This window comes from Piliocolobus tephrosceles, chromosome 19 (assembly GCF_002776525.5).
Source record: "Piliocolobus tephrosceles isolate RC106 chromosome 19, ASM277652v3, whole genome shotgun sequence".
NCBI lineage: Eukaryota > Metazoa > Chordata > Mammalia > Primates > Cercopithecidae > Piliocolobus > Piliocolobus tephrosceles.
Window position 1 is genome coordinate 14,924,842 of NC_045452.1, and position 13,644 is coordinate 14,938,485.

General features: G+C 43.3%; 1 long non-coding RNA gene across 3 annotated transcripts in view; it reads left to right on the top strand.

Moving 5' to 3' along the window:
- The window catches only part of LOC111524026, a 26,278-nt gene extending 13,650 nt beyond the window's left edge, over positions 1-12,628 (top strand). For all 3 annotated transcript variants that reach the window (XR_003306906.2, XR_003306908.2, XR_003306907.2), the window contains exons 4-6: positions 2,675-2,798; positions 6,832-6,952; positions 12,500-12,628. This is a non-coding gene — a long non-coding RNA (uncharacterized LOC111524026). The remainder of the gene's footprint in view (positions 1-2,674; positions 2,799-6,831; positions 6,953-12,499) is intronic.
- Positions 12,629-13,644: the final 1,016 nt, after the last annotated feature.

A 13,644-nucleotide genomic window follows, 5' to 3' on the forward strand; every position in this document is an offset into this window, starting at 1 on the left:
AGACTTCTCTGTTCTTTTCAAGTAAATTCTCTAGAAATCCCCTTTGTCTACATTGCCCCACTCCCACCTCCATGGCCTCACCTTAAAGCCTACCCCCCACCCCCCTTAATCAAACCTCTCACCTACTTTGGCCAAGTGCTCCACCTCTTACAATGACCTCTTTTCCTTCACCAAGGGTGCGCCTGAATCCTAGTCCTCTCTGAATCCTTACCTGGCCACCTGACCTGACCCTTCCCTCTGTCTAAACACGTGGCCTTCACCATTTCCTCTTTTATTTTATTTTATTTTGAGACAGGATCTTGCTCTGTTGCCCAAGCTGGAGTGCAGTGGCATGATCACAGTTCACTGCAGCCTCCACCTCCCAGACTCAAGCAGTTCTCCCACCCCACCCTCCCAAGTTGCTGGGACTACAGGTGTGCACTACCACCCTCAGCTAATTTTTTATTTTTCTGAGACAGAGTCTTGCTCTGTCGCCCAGGCTGGAGTGCAGTGGCGTGATCTCGGCTCACTGCAAGCTCCACCTTTCGGGTTCATGTCATTCTCCTGCCTCAGCCTCCCGAGTAGCTGGGACTACAAGCACCTGCCACCACGCTCGGCTAATTTTTTGTATTTTTAGTAGAGATGGGATTTCACTGTGTTAGCCAGGATGGTCTCGATCTCCTGACCTTGTGATCCGCCTGCCTCGGCCTCCCAAAGTGCTAGGATTACAGGCGTAGGCCAATATGCCCGGCCTAATTTTTTATTTTTTGTAGAGATGGGGTCCTGCCACGTTCCCCAGGCTGGTCTTAAACTCCTGGGCTCAAGCAGTCCTCCTGCCTTGGCCTCCCAATGTGCTGGTATTATAGGCATGAGCCACCACACCTGGCCTACTTCTTCCTCTCTGACCACATCCACAAGGTCACCTTCCTGGGCCTGCCTTGATTTGTTTCATGTTTGTGTGTTAGCACAGTCGTACCTGCCACCTGTGAATCTTTTGCATGTGTAAATGCAGCAGTGATAGCTTACCCAGATTGTAACTTCCAAACTAGAAACAAGGCCTGTGAATGCATTACTCACTTGATTTTCATTAAAGGAAACCCAAATTACTGCTGCTGTTGGGGGCCTGTGCTTCATCTCTCAAGAAAATGTGATGGCATTAATTTGTTTGGTCTATTCAACAAACATACATTAATCATTCATGTATGCTAGGTATGGGTGATATAACGGTAAAGAAGATGTGGTCCCTCTCTGCAGAGAATGTTTATTTGACCAAAAATTTGTTGTGTGCCTACTATGTGCCAGGTATTGTACTGGACTCCAGAGTTATCGAAGTAAGACACAATCCCCATGACAAAGGGATAGACAAGTAAAAAGACAGTCACAATACCAGATGGTGTATACTAAGATCAAGGGCTTCCCCAGATGCTGGAGAACCCATAAGGCACACATGGCCCAGTTCAAAGCTTGCGAAAGAGACTTCATTCATTCATTCATTCAGTCTGTCATTCAATAGTTCCCTAATGCCTGCTGTGTGCCACTTGCTATTCAGGGCACTAAAGTGACGAAGTCCTTCCCCACGAAGCCTAAAAATTCCAGCAGAGGAGACAGACAATACACACATCAGTAACTGGATACTACACTAGATGATGATAAGTGCTTTGGAGAAAATAAAGCACTGGTGATCTTAATAACAGGGCCACAGGGAAGGTGTCCGTGTTCTGCATAGAGTGGCTAGGGAAGACTTTGCTGAGAAAACACTTGAGGAGGTATCTGAAGAAGTGTAAGACCTGGTTCTTTGAGGGAGACTAGGCCAGGAAGAGGGGAGAGCAAATACAAAGATCCTGGCATACAGGCTACTTAGATCATTAAAGAAAGATCAAATTAGCCAGTGATGCTGGGACGATGAGAGCCAGGTGTATGTGTTAAGGACAGAGGTCAATGAGGAAGTAGAGGCACAGGGTCATTCCGTCAGCTACAAGGCCCTCTACACCTTGTAGCTGATGAAATGACTTTGGCGTTTACACTAAGATGGGGAACCACTGAAGGGCTTTAGTGGGGGTGGGGGGTAACATGATCTAACTTTCATTTTAAGAGACTCACTCTGGCTGTGATGTGGAGAATGGCCAGAAAGGAGCAATGGCCAAAGCAGGGAGACCAGTAAGGAGGCTATCACAAAAATCTATGTGAAATGGTACTGGCTTGAACCAGGGTGAGAGGAGGAGTCCTGCCTGCAAACAGACAACATGGTGTGTCAGATGTTCTAATGGATGCATATGCATTGTGTAAAGTGTGGTGAGATCCCAGAGGAGAGTGTGATGAGCCCAGGGTAAAATGACTTGGTGAGGGAAGTTTTCACAGAGAGGGACATGGAACTGGCCCTGAAGGATGCATATTCACCACTAGTCTGTGAAAAGCGTAGGTCAGGGGCCATGTGTAGGTCAACACTACACCCTCAGCACCTAGAACACATTCTGGTGTGTTCAATAAATGATTGCTGAATGAATGGATGGATGGTTGGGAGAGTGGATAGATGGGTGGGTGGATGGATGGATGGATGGATGGATGGATGGATGGATGGATGGATTGAATTCTGGAAGTAAACAATAAAAATGAGAAAACCTAGAAATGTTGGATTTCATTGACCAAAGAGAAAGTCAAGAATAATAAAGGAACCATAACTGTTGGTTAATTTCAGATGTGTACAAAGACAATCCCAGTCCTCTGGGGATGTTTCCTCCTGTGGAATCTCTGCCTCTCATCCTCTCAGACCATTTACCCTGGAATCAAGGCAAGGATTACTCAGAGGGCACTTGACTATGGTGAGTTGGATGCTTTCAGAAGCCAGATCTCAGGCCCACTAGGTGGGGTCTGTGACCCAAACTCAACAGCTCATAACTTGGGCTGTCTCCTGACTGAGACAAGCTCTACTGTGGGGTGAAACTCCTAAGATGGCTGAGAAGAAAGTGCTGCCCAAAAAAGAGTCAACTTGATGGGAGGCATGTCCAAACACAGCACAGATTCTCTTTCTCTCTCTTTCCCACATATAAACATAGTGAAAATCTAAGGGTTTCAAATAAGACACATTTATGGGATAGAGGAAAGGAGATTTGGAAGTAAAAGCAACACCTTGTAGCTTCAGAAAGGGCTTGGTTTCAAAAGGGACTTAGACTTCCCTAAAATTGGGTGAGAATGTAATATGGGTGACTGTTTTTTTCTCTCTCTCTCTCTTTTTTTTTCAGTCGGAGTCTCGTTCTGTCACCCAGGCTGGAGTGCAGTGGCGCGATCTCTGCTCACTGCAAGCTCCGCCTCCCAGGTTCACGCCATTCTCCTACCTCAGCCTCCCAAGTAGCTGAGACTGCAGGTGCCCACCACCACACTAGCTAATTTTTTGTATTTTTAGTAGAGACAGGCTTTCACCATGTTAGCCAGGATGGTCTTGAGCTCCTGACCTCGTGATCCATCCGCCTCCGCCTCCCAAAGTGTTGGGATTACAGGCATGAGCCACCGCGCCTGGTCTGACTGTGCGTTTTTCTGAGGAGAGGCTCCATAATATTTATTGGATGTGCAAAGGAGTCTGAGACACCGAAAGGTTAAAAGGCACTCCTTTAGAGAACGTTTATAAACACTAGGGAGGGACAAATGTTGGGATGTGATTTTCCTTGGGCTAAGATGAGGTGGGAGCAGATTGTGGAGAGGGAATGGACTGCAAAAATCAAAGTATATGGACGTATTTTCTCCTGTGAAACTTGCGATTAGTTAAAGGTAGGTTGATGGATCTTTCTCAGTCCTCTTTAACTAAAGCAGTCAACCTAAGCATTGCAAGTCTAACCAAGAAATACCTAACTAAGCCTAACCAAGAAATGCTTCTTCTACTATACCAGCAAAAATAAATAAATGAGGGAAGGAGGGAGGGTAGGAAGAATGGAAGGAGGGAGGGAAGGAAGGAGGGAAAGAAAGAAAGAAAGGAGGGAGGGAGGGAAAGAGGGAGGGAGGGGAGGGAGGGAGGATTTGAAGGCAACTCCTTGTTTTTCCCCTAGTACATCATCTAGTGCAGGAAATCTAAAATTGAGCCATCTTGCACAAACGTTATGTGAACAATGATGTGTGTAGAAATACATACCAGGAATATATGTATGTTTGTATGCATGTATGTGCATCTTGTTACTATACTGATATGCTGATGTGCATACAAATATATATCAGAAATAGATACCCTGTAACAGTATTAGAGTTGTGCAGTTTGTTTTTCACCCTCTAGAGCAGAGTCACTAAAAGAACAGATCTGAAGTCTATCCACATGACTGTGAAGGTCAGTTCTGTTGCTTTCCTTGATATATGGCCTTGGGCCAGTGGATTTTCTCATATGGAAAATGGGGTGATAAAAATGGTGCCTACCTACCTACACTTACTGTGAGGTGAGGATCAAACAGGATCATCCATGGGCTATATTCCCATCCACAGGAAATACGGCAAGGGCTAGTAGAGAAGGGCAGGCTTTGAATTCAGAATCATTTCTTGAGCATCTACCATGGCCAGGCTCTTTCAGTGTGCTTTCTGGGCTGTATGTTGATCTAATTCCACCAACAACCCTACAAAGAAGCTGTTGTCATTTTATAGAGGAGGAACATGACATTTCCCAAGTCTCACAGCAGTAAGGGACTCAGCAAAACTCAGGTCTGTGCTGCCGGATCTTGAAACCTACACTCTATCATCTACACCCTGTTCCTCTAAGCTCTGGATAATGCTGCTCACTAGCTGTGGGCTCTTGGGCAAGTTACTGAACCTCCCCGAGCCTCAGCTGCCTCCTATGTGGAACAAGGATAATAACACTTTCTCATTGGGTTGCTGTGAGGATCCAAGAAGAGAGGAGAGGATGTGTGTGGAGTCCTAGCATAGATAGGCACTCAATACAAATTAGGTATTTTTAAAATTTTATCAATGATTTGTGTCTCCACATTTTCTAGAAAGAGATCTGATGTGTCTGTTATTAGTAGTATCTGCAAGATATTTTTTTAAAATGGAAGGCCAGGCGCAGTGGTTCACACCTGTAATCCCAGCAATTTGGGAGGCCGAAGTGGGCGGATCACGAGGTAAGAGATTGAGACTATCCTGGCCCACATGGTGAAACCCCATCTCTACTAAAAATACAAAAACTAACTGGGCGTGGTGGCACGCACCTGTAGTCCCAGCAACTTGGGAGGCTGAGGCAGGAGAATCACTTGAACCCGGGAGGTGGCGGTTGCAGTGAGCCGAGATCGCACCACTACACTTCAGCCTGGTGACAGAGCAAGACTGTCTCAAAAAACGAAAAAAACAAAAAAACAAATGGAGATGAAAATGAAAATTATAGTACCTACCCATAGGATTGTTGTGGAAAATACATGAATTAACATATGTAAAGCACTTAGAATGGTGTCTGGCCATAGCAAGTATGGCCCAACAGGTATCAGCTGCTGTCATTTTCACATGTGTAAACAGACCCCTCCAACGTTACTATTGTCCCCAAGTCATAGATGAAGAAAGTAAGGGACAGCGAAGCTATGTAACTTGCAGAGTCACACAAGCTATTCAGTGGGAAAGTTGGGATTCAAACCTAAGCTCTCTGGTAGTACCTTTGGCTCCATCTTCACACTGTTTATATCTATCTTTGCATCACCATATTGCAATATTTTTTTCTGGCATTTTAGAGGATAAAACCTGCTCTTCGTCATCCCCAACAGGTATAGAATAACTGGAAAGGAACTTAAACTGCAAAATAAGGCATAAAGGCAATATTTCCTCCTTGAAAAGGTTGAAAGTAAATGTTCTTCATTAACTATGGAGGTTACTTTTCTCAGCTCTTTAATGCAGGAAAGGTCTCCTTTCCCCAATGAGCTCAGAGAAATGTGTTCTGTGATGCTTCCATATAAAGAAGCTGATGGGTTATTCCAGGATGAAACAAAAGCAGTGGCTAGCAACTTTTTAAAAATATCAGGAGAAATCTGGTGAAAATGTAGATTCTCTCCCCCCAAAAATGAGACACATATGCACACACAAGTCACCCACAGTTTTTTATTAGAATTTCAGGTGGTTCAGGAGTTTCCTACAGCCCATGAACCTCAGGCCAAAAATTCTTGAGCTTAAGAATCTGAAACGAAAGAAGAGTGTAGAATAACCTTCTGGAACTGTCCATAGCACACAGATTCTGGAGCCAAAGTGTCTGAATTTGACCACTGGCTCCGCCAGTTCTTAGCTGTATGATTTGGGCAACAGTGAACTTCTCTGAGGCTCAGGGTCTTACTCTGCTGCCCAGGCTAGAGTACAATGGTGCAATCATGGCTTACTGCAGCCTCAACCTCCAGGACCAAGCAATCCTTCCAACTCAGCATCCTGAGTCACTGGTACTATAAGCATGCACCATTATGCCCCAGCTAATTTTTAATTAATTTTTTTTTATTTGTAGAGACAGGGTCTTAGTGTTTCCCAGGCTGGTTTCAAACTCCTGGGCTCAAGCGATCCTCCTGCCTCAACCTCCCAAAGTGCTGGGATTACAGGCATAAGCTACTGCTCCTGGCCTGAAGAAAATGCTATACTTTTCTTCTCACACTGTCCTGTGATAAAACTCTTTTGTTCTCCCGACATAATGAAAATTTCTCATGTTAGCTCTGTGGTCTTGGACAAGTTCCTTAGCCTCTCTGAGAACCAGAGTTTTCATCTGTAAACCAGGGACAATAATACCCACTTTGTGGGGTTGCCGTTTTCTAAGTATCTAAGGGCTTGTCTTACTCAATAAATTGTATTTGTGTGGTTAATGCTATTATGTTGTTATTATCTTTGTCATTATCAACAGATACTGTCTTGTTTCCTTCACAGGTGTTCAAGCTGGAATGGAGATAATTGAGCGAATGCTAAAAGAAAAGAACCTCCCAGATTTAAGCGGTTCTGAGTCTCTTGAATTTCTAAAGGTTGATTACGTAAACTACAATTTTTCAAAGTAAGTAAAAGAGAAGAGCATTTTGCTTCTTATAAGAAACTCAAAGGAAACAGTGGAGGAATCCTACGGAAGTCCCACAATTTCATCAGAATCCAGCCTTCTTATCTTTTTCTCTTCTGCTATCCTTAGCTCTGGTTTCTATTCTCAAGTTTGCCTCATGGCTCAATATGGCCACTGCAGTTCCAGCCATCAAATCATGTTTCAGACAGCTAAAAGGAGGAAGAGACGAGGGTAAAGGGGTTCTTAAAAGCTGAGTCAGTCTTCTTTATTAATGAGTTTTTCTGAAGCTCTACCCTAATAAGATCCTGCCTAACCAACAATGGACAGAACTTAATTATATGGCCATATTTATTAGCAAGGGAGACTGGAAAACTAGTTTTCCAACCAAACAACTTTGTCATTCCCAATAAAATCAGGGATATTTAGGGAAGAAAGTGAATTGGAAGTTCAGACAGCAACTGACAATCTCTGCCATAGTCTCCAGCAAAAGCCCCAAAGGCCGTATAAGGAGAGGGTAGCTTTGTCCATCTGGAGCTCAGTCTTAAAGGTCAAGGGAGAGTCAAGCTTTTCTAAGGGGTTCTCTGTGTGACTGTGATTCACAATTTGCCCCAATTATTAAAGATTTTAACAATCCAGTGATAATTCCCTGCTCTCCGACCCTTTGGAGTGATCATTCCCCTGCTGTCAATGATAAAACCAAGAGGGTTGTTTTTTTGTTTTTCTGGTTTTTTTTTTTTTTTTTTTTTTTTGAGATGAGATGGAGTCTCACTCTATCGCCCAGGCTGGAGTGCAGTGGTGCTATCTCTGCTCACTGCAAGCTCCACCTCCAGGTTCATACCATTCTCCTGCCTCAGCTTCCCGAGTAGCTGGGACTACAGGCACCCGCCACCACGCCCGGCTAATGTTTTTTTGTATTTTTAGTAGAGACGGGGTTTCAACCTGTTAACCAGGATGGTCTCAATCTCCTGACCTAGTGATCTGCTACCCTCGGCCTCCCAAAGTGCTGGGATTACAGGTGTGAGCCAACGCACCCAGCCCAAAACCAAGAGGTTTTGACAACAAGGAAGAGAGATGGTGACTTAGGGAAAGTTCCTGGCTAATGCTCTGGTCTGTATAAAGTTAGCCATTCAACAAGTATTTATTGAGCACCTACTACATACCAAGCCTTGTCCTAGGAATAGGGGATATTAGGCTGGGCGCAGTGGCTCACACCTGTAATCCCAACACTTTGGGAGGCTGAGGTGGGAGGATCACTTGAGCTCAGGAGTTTGAGACCAGCCTGGGCAACATGGCGAAAACCCATCTCTACCAAAAATACAAAAAAATTAGCCGGGCATGATGGCGCACACCTGTAGTCCCAGTGACATGGGAGGCTGAGGTGGAAGGATCTCTGGAGCCCCAGAGGTCAAGGTTGCAGTGAGCCATGATTGTGCCACTGCACTCCAGCCGAGACAGAGTGAGACCCTGTCTCAAAAAAAGAGAAAGCAATAGGGGATATTGTAGTGAACAACATACCTGCCCTTAAAGTCCAGTGGGAGAGATGAACATTAAATATATATTTACAAAACATTCAATTACAATCATAATGCCACAGCAGAAAAGTACAGGAAGAATTGTATAATATCATGTGTAGGTGGAGATGGGGAGAAACAGGTATTTTCATGCATTGCTTGACAGGGTAGATAAACCAATACAACAATTTTAGGCCTGTGCTGTCTAAACAGTAGCCACTAGCCACAGGTGGCTGTTAAACACTAAATGCAACTGGTACAACTGAGGAAATGCATTTTTATTTATTTAATTTTCATTAGTTTTAATTATAAAAACTGATGCTCAGTTTGACTACTGAAAAGCTTTTGAGTATGTTTGGAACAATTTTGTAAGTTTACTTTTTCAACTGAAAATGTTATCAAATCTAAATACAGGTTGAGTATCCCTTATCCAAAATGTTTGGGACAAGACATATTTCAGATTGGTAATTGTTTTGAATTTTGGAATATTTGCATTATACTTCCTTACCAGTTCAGCATCCCTAATCCAAAAATCCAAAATGCTCCAAGGGGCATTCCCTTTGAGCATCATGTCAGCTCCTAAAAATTTTGGATTTAGGATGCTAAACATATATAGGTCAGTATCTCTCATAAAAGCCAGTGTTTGAATTGAGGTGTATCATGAGTATAAAATACATACAAGGTTTTGAAAATTTATTTTTTTTAAAAAAGAAAATAAAATATCTCATTATTAATTTTTATATTGGTTACATGTTGATATGACAATGTTTTAGATATATTGGCTTAAGTAAAAATATTAAGAAAATTAATTTCACCTCTCTTTTCCCTTTTTAAAATGTGATTACTACAAGATTTTAAATTACTGTCATGCATTGCTTAACAACAGGAATATGTTCTGATAAATGCCTTATTAAGTGATTTCATTATTGTGCAAATGTTATAGGGTATATTTACACAACCTAGATGGTATAGCTAACTACACACCTAGGCTGTATGAGATAGCCTAATGCTCCTAGGCTACAAACCTGTATAACAAGTGACTGCACTAAATACCGTAAGCAATTGTAATACAATGATAAGTACTTTTATATCTAAATATATCTAGTCATAGAAAAGGGACAGTAAAAATACAGTAATCTTATATATATATGTGTGTGTGTATCTTTGTGTATATATGTGTGTGTGCCTATCTATCTGTCTGTCTATCTATCTATCTATCTATCTATCTATCTATCTATCCATCTATATGTTCTTTGACCCAGCAATTCCACTTCTCAGCATCCTCCTTAGAGAAGTACATGTACATGGCCAGGCGCAGTGTCTCATGCCTGTAATCCCAGCACTTTGGGAGGCCAAGGTGGGCGGATCACAAGGTCAAGAGATTGATACCATCCTGGCTAACACGGTGAAACCCCATCTCTACTAAAAGTACAAAAATATTAGCCGGGCGCGGTGGCGGGTGCCTATAGTCCCAGCTACTCAGGAGGCTGAGGCAGGAGAATGGCGTGAACCTGGGAGGCGGAGCTTGCAGTGAGCCAAGATCATGCCACTGCACTCCAGCCTGGGTGACAGAGCGAAACTCCATTTCAGAAAAAAAAAAAAAAAAAAAAAAAAGAGAAGTACATGTACACAAGCAGAGTATGTATGAGGATGTTCACTGTGAGATTGTGTATAATACATAAGTGCTAGAAAGAACTAGATGTCCACCAACGTAGGAATGATTTTTTTGAAATGGTACATCCATCCACAGTTTGAAATACTCTGCAGCAATTATAAAGAATTGGTTAGACCTGCATGTATCAAAATTAAAATATTTCCAAGATACAGTAAATGAGTCTCTGCTTCCTCTTCCCACAGTGGGACTCAGGATGTGTGACAGAGACTAGGTAGGAAAGGATGCATAGAAGAGGAAATATTATGAGCAAATAATTGTTTCTTATCAGTTATCACATTTATGTTTTAAACTTTTCCTAATCTTTGTTCACAAGAATGCCTTTCTTGGGTGCAATAATTCACAGATGAACTCATTTTGTCTTCCCCACCTACCTGTGAGTAGCACTTCTTCTGAGTGATTGACTGAATGTGGTTAAGTGTCTTGCCCAAGTTTTTACAGCTGGTACTAAACTTGGCTCCAAGTCAAGCACCCTTTGGGCAGTCTGTGAAGTGGCATAGCCTCGTGGTGAAGCGTACAGTCTCAAGTCAGACTAAGGAGGGTTCCAGGTCTGGTTCTGCCACTTATATACGACTTAAGCCACTTTTCTTATCTTCTTATCTCTGAAATGGGGATTGCAAAAACAGCAACCGCCTCACAGGATTACCGTGAGAGTTAAAATGAGCTAATGCATGTAATGCACTTACCACGATGCCTGGCAGGTAGCAATCACTCAATAGATGTTCATAATAATTTTTTTTTTTTGAGACGAAGTCTTACACTGTCACTTGAGCTGGTGTGCAATGGGGAGATCTCGGCTCGCCACAGCCTCTGCCTCCTCGGTTCAAGTGATTCTCCTGCGTCAGCCTCCCGAGTAGCTGGGACTACAGGCATGCACCACCACACCCAGCTAATTTTTATATTTTTAGTAGAGATGGGGTTTCCCTATGTTGGCCAGGCTGGTCTCAAACTCCTGACCTCGTGATCTGCCCGCTTCAGCCTCCCAAAGTGCTGAGATTACAGGCGTGACCCACCGCGCCCGGCCGTTCATAATAATTTCTTATAATGCATGTGGTCATCTGCCTTTGCAGATTACATGCAACTCACTGCCTCCTAGTTACCCTTTTGACAGCCCAGAGAATCCTAGGGGAAGTCAACTCTCTAAGTTTCTCCACTAGCAAAGATACTGTCCACATAGAGGACCTTTGGAAATAGGAGGAAGGCACGTTTCTGATTGTCCCAATGACAGGTGGGGAGGGACACTACTACTGGCATATGCACCAAATGCCCTGTAATGTGTATGACAGTCCTCTACAAAAATAGCTGTGCCAAGGGCTGGACGTGGTGGCTCACGCCTATAATCCCAGCACTTTGGGAGGCCGAGGTGGGCAGATCACGAGGTCAGGAGATCAAGACCATCCTGGCTAACACGGTGAAAGCCTGTCTCTCTAAAACTACAAAAAATTAGCCATGTGTGGTGGCATGTGCCTGTAGTCCCAGCTATTCGAGAGGCTGAGGCAGGAGAATCCCTTGAACCCAGGAAGCGGAGATTGCAGTGAGCTGAGATCATGCCACTGCACTCCAGCCTGGGCAACAGAGCGAGACTCTGTCTCAAAAAAAAAAAGAAAGAAAGAAAAAGAAAAAAAATAGCTGTGCCATGCAAAATACAAATATCACCCCTTTTGTGAAACACTGGAACTGCTGAAGGAAAATAATGATGGCAATGTTGTGCCTTCTTTTTGTCTTTAAATAAACTAAACAAGTAGATTGTTTGATTATTTACAAATATATTTCTAGGCCAGGCGAGGTGGCTCATTCTTGTAATCCCAACACTTTGGGAGGCTGAGATAGGAGGCTTGCTGGAGGCCAGGAGTTCAAGACCAGCCTGGGCAACATAGTGAGATCCTGCCTCTACAAAAAAAATATAAAAAATATTAGCCAAGTGTGATGGCACATGCCTGTAGACCCAGCTGTTTGGAAGGCTGAGGCAGGAGGATTACCTGAGCCCAGGAGTTTGAGGTTGCAGTGAGTTTTGATCACACCACTGCACTCCAACCAGGGTGACAAATGAGGCCCGTCTCTAAAAAAAAAAAAGAGAGAGAGAGAAGAAAAATTACATATATATATATATATATATATATATATATATATATTTCTAAACTTGCTCATTTCCCTCATCAACTGGATTCAAGGGACTTCCTGGTAGGAGTTTGAGGAGAATTAGGAGGCAGTTCCCAGAGACAGCCCTGCAGACAGGAGGCTCTTTTCTCTGTAGGAATTCACAGCGGCCTCACTGGTAAGAGTTCTGCAACTGTGTTCCCAAGTTTGCTTGATTGAAGAGATAAGCTGGAAGAGTTGCCCTAACTTCTGTTTCTGGTTTTACAGTATAAAAATCAAGGCCTTTTCATTTCCAAATACCTCATTGGCTTTTGTGCCTGGGGTGGGAATCAAAGCGCTAACCAACCACGGCACTGCCAACATCAGCACAGACTGGGAGTTCGAGTCTCCACTTTTGTGAGTATTCCACTGAGATGTCTACAGCTGTTCTGGGGGAATGTGAGCAAAAATGGAAAATGTAGAAATTCACCAGTGTTTTTGGCGGTAGACTTATTTCCCTCACTATTAACAATCTTTTTCTCAAAAGAATTTTTTTTTTTTTCCAGGTGAGGCTTAAATTAGGAAATCCCTGCTAGGGGGTCAGGGTGAAAAATATTCTTCCCTTAAAGGTACAGCATATGATCAAATGTCATTTAAGATTCTCTAAGAACTAGAAGTCCCTTACTATCAGAGAAACAGATGCATGCTCAACCTTTTAGATCACCCACAAATCACTGCATGATCTTGAGCCAGCCATTCAACACACTTCCCCATCCGCAGGAGTAACTGATGGGAAGTGGAGCCTTTCTCCCTCACACAGAGGTTGAAGGTTGGTAGTCAGCTTAAGCCCAAGCCCAAGTGGAAGGGCCTTTGCACCTTTGTATAGAAGGAAGAAATCAGATTCAAAGTACTTTTACAGGCCAGTTACGATGTGTAAACCACTGTTCTGGGCGTAATGTTTAGGTCTGCCTTGGTTGCAGGAAAACACATTCTTTCATCCACTAAGTCAGTCAGCAACCATTTATTGAGTGCCTACTATGTCCCATTTACCCCCATCTCAAGAACTCCAGTCTTGTAGATTGTAGAGAAATGACACATTCCCCACAGCAACATAGATTCGTGTATTCATTTATTTATTCAATGACTCGTCAACCATATATTGAGTACTTACTCTGTGTCAGGCCACATGCTAAGTCTTGGGGACACAGAAATGAGTAACACACAATGCACTCCCTCAAGGAGTTCACAGACTACATCTAAGCCTCCCTTTCTCATCTGTGCCCCTCCTGAATAAAGTGTTGCCAGTCTTACCCTTGCTTTTCTCTCCCCAAACAAACATTGTATATGAAGGGTGCTCAATACAAGCTCAATCACTGCCAGGGCCAGAGCACTCAGGGTGAAATCATTAGAATATCCCCATAGCTGTTAGCTTT